Source organism: Numida meleagris, chromosome 1 (genome assembly GCF_002078875.1).
Source record: "Numida meleagris isolate 19003 breed g44 Domestic line chromosome 1, NumMel1.0, whole genome shotgun sequence".
Taxonomy (NCBI): Eukaryota; Metazoa; Chordata; class Aves; order Galliformes; family Numididae; genus Numida; species Numida meleagris.
In genome coordinates, this window is record NC_034409.1 from 16669684 (window position 1) to 16678196 (window position 8513).

General features: G+C 34.7%; 1 long non-coding RNA gene across 1 annotated transcript; it reads right to left on the reverse strand.

Annotated features, from left to right (window-relative positions):
• On the reverse strand, positions 301 to 6816 carry LOC110392832. The gene is made up of 3 exons (XR_002434639.1): positions 6583 to 6816; positions 5167 to 5246; positions 301 to 816 (listed from the first exon to the last, which is right to left on the reverse strand). It is a non-coding gene; the product is annotated as an uncharacterized LOC110392832 (long non-coding RNA).

The window sequence follows — 8513 nt, forward strand, 5'->3', positions numbered from 1 at the left end:
ATTTTAGATTTCATCATTTTTCAAATTTCATTTTCATTATCAAGTTTAGAGATTAAGATAAGTGAAATAGCTGCTAATTACCTATAAAGATTTTCATATGAAAACATTTTTTACTTCATTATTAAAAATGAGTAATTTCAGTAAAAAGATCAGTAATTAGAAATGAATATTTTACAGTCGAATGGCATAGAATTGTTAAGCTCAAAATATCCATAGATAGGAAAGTTAGCAGTGCAACATGGGACATCCAGTCTGTTTTTGTTATTACAAAGTATCAATTAATGTCTGCAGCATATTTTTATTGCCATGGTTTAACCCAGAAGGCAGCTCAGTATCACACATTCATTCACTCACTGCTCCCCTCAGTGGGTTTGCTCAGAGAATCAGAAAATGGTAAAACTCATGGGTTGAGATAAAGACAGTTTAATAGGACAGAAAAAGGGAAAATAATTATAACAGTGATAAACAAGCACATAAACCAAGTGATGCAATTGCTCACCACCCACCAGCCAATGCCCAGCCAGTCCCCAACCAGCAGCAGTCCCCACAGCCAACTTGTCCAGTCTTATTGCTGAGTATGACACCATATGGAATAAGACATCCATTAGGCCAGTGTGGCTCAGCTCCAAGTGAGTAGCTATCACTTAGATCCTGCATATCTGCAAAAATACTGCTTGTTATCATGAGCTGTACCTCTAACATGTTCTTTCTTTAGTTTTGTTCCTACTCACAAATGTCATTGAAGTAACCTTTTCACGTGGGATAAACTCACAATTCAGTGTATGCTTGTAATAGATCTTCTCTTCCCATGATGTTCTAGGAAAAAAATAGAAAAGTATTATACAGTTAAACTATATAAATATGCTTAACATAGTAATTATTCGCTTATTTAAATCTTTTAAATAAAATTGTAAGGGAAAGGGAGGTCTTTTAAGTTCGGAGAAAACAACAACAACACACATTCTTCATTGTTTTTTTTTTAAAAAATTCCCTTTTCCCACTATGAGTGCACACCAGAAGCCTGTGACCCTATACTTTATGACCAGAGCTAAGATGGATCATTCTTTAAACTACTTGTTCAATTCATACCCATTCTTTTTATTTTGTAAGTTGCCTCAGTAGATCTCTATAGTACTGGAGATTTTTTTTTTAAAACAACAAAATATTGGTGACTGTTAACATATATAGGTATTTTTCAAAGACCCAATTTAATTAAAAAAATAATGAATGAATATGATCATTAAAATGTTACATGTAATAAATATTTTAAAATTATTAGTTATATTTTAAATACTTAAGAACATATTTGTTAATTTCACCATTTTAATATAACAGTGATTAATTAATAAATAATGGCAAGGAATATAATGCTTGGGTTTTTCATTACAATGCAACAATAATTTCAGTATTGTTGGTTTTCAGATGATTATTGTAATAAGGTAAAATTGTTTAGGCATAGTGAGATATAAACCTCAATCTTGGTGAGGCTAGGGTTCAGATTTCAATCTGAGTTAGACAAAAGTTTATCAGTTATAAAGTAACACCTTAAATTGTAAACCATAAATCAAGGAATTAACATTGGACAGGTTGATCTGAACATGAAAATCATAATCTTGAAGATGAAAACTGTTGTTAAATGACATTTTCATAAACACAGGCTTCTTTGAGTACAAAATATCACTATGAATGGAAATTAGAGTTTTGAGATCAAAAAACTGTTAACATTAAAATATATATGAAGCAATGCCAACTTGTAGAAGCTGAGAATCTAGATGATTTCTGAAGCACTATTTCAAGTTTTTAAATTTCAATAAATAAGAATGAATATATTTCTTGAGGTAAATATGTATTTCAATTCTATTCACATCTATGTTCTATATCCCTTCCTTATACCTCCTGCAACTCTTCTTTCAATCAGCATAATTCTAGATGTTTTATTAAAATAATTTATTCCTTGAAATGAGATGTTAATACTTTTGTGATTTGCCCTTTACCAACCATCAACATGACTTTATCCATATATTTAAAATCAGCCCAATATATACAATGTTTTGTATTTTCCTTTCAGAGAGTTCAAGATCACAGTCTGATTTAGAATTCTACTTGCTGCTCAATACCTAGATTTTCCCTTCTGATGAATATTATGTGGGTGTGTATGAAATAACCTGGCATCTATAATCAGATCCATTATAAGGCTCCATGAAAAATCCATATACTTGCACATTGCAGTTTTTCAGGCTGCAACTTGTCATCAGTAAGTCTTTTTTACTGAGCTGTGGAAGATGAATATTTTGAATTTTCAAGTATTAAGGAAAAAGGAAAAAAAATAGAAGAATTACTTCACCTGGGCCAAATTGCTTCATAGTATACTATTCTAAACTACTTTCTCCATCCACTGATACGCTTTTATCTTGAACTAAGTGAGGTTTTCAGTTAAAGAAAAACTGCAGTGCTTTCACACAGATGGGTAGCTAAGCTACACCAGGCTGCTCCCTTCTAACCGAAAATAGCGCACTGCAATGTGGATTGGGGTTCAGTCAGTCCATAACGCTTGTCTCTGCCACTCCTTCATCTTTGCCCTCTTCCTCTGCTCCAGCATGGGGTCATTCCCACAGGATGCTATCCTTTCCAAGCTGATCCTATGTGGGTTTCCCACAGGCTGCAATTCTTCAAGTGGCTCTGTACCACAGGGCCCACCCTTCAGGCACTGTTCCAGCACGGGTCTCAATAGGTGGCAGTTCCCCCAGCCCTCCTGCCCCATCGTGGGCTCCTCTCCCCAGGGCTGCACCTTTAGCCCAGGTCCTGCTTCTGCAGAGTCTCTCCATGGGCTGTGGCCTTCAGGTCACATCCACTGCAGCACCAGGGGCTCCTCCATGACTGCACATGGGGATCTGCTCTGTGTGGTTCCCACGGGCTGCAAGAGGATGGCCTGCTCCACCACTGGCCTCTGATATCATTGTGGTTTAAGCCAGTAGGCAGCTGAGCACCATGCAACTGTTTACTAATTCCCCTCTACTGGGACTATCTGGAAAAAAAAAAAAAAAAAAGAAGTAGACCTCCTGGGTTGAGATAAAAACTGAGACAGAAAAGGAAGAGAGAAATTTTGTATATCTACGAACTGAGTGACTCTTAACGCCAATGCAGGTGTTGTTCACCACCTGCTGACTGATGCTCAGCCAATCCCTAAGCAGCAGCTGCTGCCCTGGCAAACTCCCCTCAGTTTTGTAGTTCTACATGATGTTATTTGGTATGGAATATCCCATTTGCCAGTTAGGGCCAGCTGTCCTGGTTCTGTCCCCTCTCAACGCTTTGCGAACCCACAGGCCCCTTTCTGGCAGGACAGAAAAGAAGCTGAAAAACCTTAAACATCCTTGTTTCTGTGCAGCGCTGCTCAAGAACAACTAAAACGTTGTTATCAACATTGTTTTTAGCTTAAAGACAAAACATGGCATCATACCAGATACTAAAATCAACTCTGTCCCAGCTGAAAAGAGGACAGAGGTCTTTATAAAGATCTGCATGAGAGTCAAAAGGTTCACTGGTCTTCTTTTTCTTATGGGATAAGAGACTATTTCCGCTGCTGACATTTCCGTACAATATGTTGCAAGTTAGGATTCGATCCTTAAGAAAACAGTTTTTAAGCAGATAAATGTTCTTCTCTATCCATTCACACAAATACAGACCACACTACTTGAAAGCAAACTAAAGAACAATCAAATCAAAAAAAAGAAAAAAAACACAACACAAACAAAATCGCATCTAAACTCCCTGTGCATTCTATATATCCAGACAGGATAAGTCATCATATTCAAAAAACATTTGCTGATTCTAGTACAGGTAATTAGAAACATTTTATCACTGTACACTTTTTTATCAGGCTGGGAATGTAAGGGAACAGGTTTAAAGAGAAGAGGAATACAGACTTCTGGGGAGCTATCTATCATACTTGCATAGGTGTAACTGTAGTAGGAGCATTTTTTTTTTCCTCAACCATAAAACCCTTAAAACACTTGAAATCTTGAAATACTGTAACAAGGCCAGTGCGTATTCAGTTTTTAAGGGTGTTTTGAAAATGTAATTGCTTTTATATGTTTACAGTTCAAAACTGAAAATGCTTTAAAAGCAACCCAGCAGGAAGAAATTGTTGAAATTGTGTAGGAGAAAAACTAGAAAAAAAAAGAAATAAGATAAATAGAAAGCTTATAGAGAAAAGATTAGGGCAGCTCTTGGCATTTTAGTCAATAAGGTGGCAGAGTGAATAAGAAAGACTTCTCAAAGCATATTCAAATATTAATTGGGCCCCAGGGAATATTTATATGCAAAAAGACCTAGGCAAGTAAAGCATAGCTAAATTACAGCAGAGTATGTGGTACAGGAATGATTCCTGTGCAATTAGTGGACCTAGCATTGATTAATAAAGGGAACGTAATAAACATCAACGAACTTTGGAAGTACAAACCACGGGTTAAAATTTTCTTACTCCTCAGTGTGCTCCAGAGTTCATCATTTCACAAATAAGTCCATCCAGTAAATATTTACAGAGTATTAGACCTCGTTTTGTACAGAAAAAAATAATTTATCTCAAAACCAACTAAATATTAAATTAATGCATCAGGTTATAGAAAAAATGTGATGCTTTGAAGTAGTGACATTTTAACATTTTGAAAGGAAAAGTATTTTATGGTTGTCTTTACTTCTCTTCTTCGTGAAATATATGTAAAATTAAAAATATTGTAATATTTTTCACCAACACTCAAAATATTATCAGTTATTAGGTATCTTATAAATCTCATAAGAACTCATTATAGGTTCCTTATAATAAATAACTTCATTATTTGAGAAATGTTAATCCAACCTAGACAAAAATCCCTTCTGCTACAGGCAACCAAGCAGGGCTATGTAGGTCTGTTTTTTCCTTTGCTTCCATGTTAAGAAAGAGTAGATCTTAATGTTTCAGTACAGTATAGATGAAAATCTGATTAAACACTTTACCTTCCTACCCCTAAAATTTATGTTTATTGAACTCCAATGTAAAATATTATACTTATTTTAATTTAAGAGTGATTTTGCTCTTACTCGTATGTAATTTGAAATTATTGCACATAAAATCACAATGATTTCTTTTGATGTTTTTCTATAGGCTACTGCTGTAGAAGAATCATATACCTGCCAAGATCCATGTCGCAGGCAGAAGAACATAAAGCATTATCCAGCTTCTAAAACTCTAGAAGAACCTCCTGTCCACACTAAGAAAAAAACAGAATATACTTGAACAGTGTTTATACCTGAAGCCCACAAAGCTGTGAAATATTAAAAGCAAATCTTCTTTAACAATATTATGAACTTCATAACTTTGACTCAAACTTCAAAATGATGAATATTTTCCTAATTAATCATTAATGAAATGTCATTCAATCCACCAAAATAATAAATAAATAAATAACCATACAAGGTGTGGTTTTTTTTTTAAATCAACAACATCAGTGCCAAGTAGGAGGAACATCTGAAGTGCCTGACCTCTTGTATAGAAGATGGGTTCCAGTACTGATTTATCTTCCTTTTTCTGTTTTCACAAATTTAAGTTTTTTTTCTTTATTAAACAAGTTTAATTTAATTTAAAGTGTAATGTTGTTGGACTATAATTGTAGTCTTATCCAGTTTCTACTGATTCAAAAATATATATTTCACTCAAGACTAACTTATGGTATTCTTGGATGCCCTTCTAAATGGTCTAAATTCCTAAGATTTAATTCTGAGCTTTGATTTTGGCACTAATGTCTGCTGTGCATTTGATCAGATCCAGAAAAACATAGATATCTGTGCAAGGGTTGCATACAGGGACTGTGCACTTCTAACGTGAACAACAATAACAAAAGACCAAGTAGTGACAAAACTCATGGCTAAAAAAGAAAATCCACGGGAGGTGAGAGGAATATTTTCAGATAATTTTTATTTTTCCATTAGTATTTGAGAATGTATTGACCTTTTTATTTTTGGTAGAGAATGGCAGGCAAGAGATATAAATGTTTCAGAATTTAGTAAAAGAATAGTGGCTGGAGGCAGAGCCTCCAGTTGCATGGTGCAAATGTCAGTATGGATGGAGAAGGAAAATTACCTGTGATAGGAGTGAAACACTACTTCCCAGAGGGGATTCTAACAGACACAGTTTGATTCCTGATTATGTCCACTCCAATCTTATTAACTAAATACTTTGATTTGATAAGTAAAAATCAAAATAGAATTGTTCTGGTAGCTTCATTATCAGGACAGCAAAGTTTAGTAATGCATCCTATTTATGTTTTTTAAGCTCCCTAGATTGATCTGAGGAATTTCAAAGCTGTCAATCACACTGGCATTTAAGAAAATGAAATTAAAGCAGAATTATTACTCAAAAAACCCCAACAACAACTGAACCTAAATACAAATATTTTTGTATCTTCAAAGCATATTTAAGATCACTTGAGTAATAATTCTTTAGTAATTTTACAAATGAGGAACTGACCTTGACTTTCCAACTTGATTTATTCAATACTCTAGTTCAGAGGAAAAAAAAACAACTTACTGTCCTGAGTTTAATTGTACCTTAATTAGTCAAGCAGGGAGAGGAAATGAGGAGAAGAATCCATATGCTGTTTGTAGAAGACGTCTCAGACATATTCAGCAGTTGACTATGTCAACTCCCCCACTCTCCAAGCCAGCAGCCAGTATGAATGGTGCAGTTCTATCAGTGCAGTAGACCTTCGTCCTCCTCTTTGGTACCCATGGATTCTGGTTTCAGCTGGGACGGACTTGATTTTCTTCATAGCATTTGGTATGATGTAATGTTTTTCCCCTAACACCAAAACAACACACAGTTTAATGAATGACTGAGAATCAACTTAGGTTGAAATAATCACTTCCTCAAATGAAACAGGCTTATAAGTACCGTCACCATGGTTTGCTAAGTTAAGTCAGTGATGAATCTGGCCTACCATTATTGCTTTTGTAATATCAGAAAGAAAGAAATAAAAGCAAAATGAAATACAATTAATTGCTGTGGTGACAGAGCACACATGGATAGTGTGAAGGACTCTTCCATGCATGGAAATTATTGCAAAAACCAGTCTCTTCCAGTATCTCGGTTACTTCTAAATGTTCAGGAGAAAAATGTATCAAATTTCAGAAGTTTGTTCCTTAATTTTCTGTAATGTATTAGGTAACCTGAATATCTGCAATTCTTCTGAACTTTGAAGTAGTTTTTTTAGGTTTATCTTTGGATTCCTGTAATAATTCATTTTATATTCAGACTTTTTCTTTACCATATGTATTTATCCATGTTCATCACTTTTATTTCTACTCCTTTTATTATTTTTTTTAATAAGCAAAAAGAACTTAAAAAAAAAAACAAAAAACAACACAGGTCCTTAGAATACAAACAGTTCGAATTCTCACTTATTTAGTAGATTTTGGTTTCTACAAGTTTCCTCTTGTGGAGGGGTGATAGAAAAAAATCCTTCTAAGTAATGCAGACATTCATATTCATCCCCTTGAAGTCTAGCAGAGAGATACTAGAGCACTTCAGAAGGGAAATTCCATGAAAGAACTATTGACCACAAAATTACAGCTGGGAACTTACTTAAGGAAATAACACTTTTCAGGTGCAAAAGAGTCAGTAGATCTTAAATAATAGATGTTCACAACACTTCCAAGAGCTGCAGAGGCATATGCATGAAAGATGCATGCTAATGAGCTTCTTGACCTGATCAGGGAGCTTTTGTTTTGTCTATTGCCTGAATCATCACAGGATTCCTCTTCCTGATCTATTTTTAGCATGTTATTTATTAATTTTACATGATTTTCAACATGAATTTGTAGACAGGATACTTAGCTACTGAAATGATTTTGATGCTGTCTTTCTATTCCAGCTTCCCACACAAGGCTCATTAGTTAAATATAATCAACATCAAATTGTACATGCAGTAGTCTTTCATAACCTTCCAGGGCTTTTTTTTTTCTTGAGGTGCATACATTTTTGAGTCTGTCTTCACACTTTTTTACTCTTCTGTCTCTCACAGTTTGTCAGACATACCTTGACGTGAGACTTCCTCATTGCTATAAATGCTAATTGTTGAACTAGTAACTTTTTGTGCACTTGTAATGCTTATCTAATGAGGGAAGTGTGTTGTTTGCACATGTACAATTTGATGTTCAGCTTGGCAAATCTGCATTCATTTTTTTTACCTAGTAATGTGTCCAGTTTGTATAGTCCTAGAGAAAGTTAAACTTCTATTAGCTGCACTCTCATGGTCACTGAAGCAGCTATTCTCAGTACATCAAGCTCAGAGAATAAGTAGAATTCAAGCCTTGTTTTCATTTCCACAATGGCCCTTGAAGAAACAATTTCAGTTTGCTGTTTTCTATGAACTGAGTCTGAAGTTCTCCTCCCCATAATCTTAATGGAGTACTAGTTCCTGCTGAATTAGAATGCAGTTTCTGTTAACTATATTGTAGCAGAATATTCACACTATAGAAAA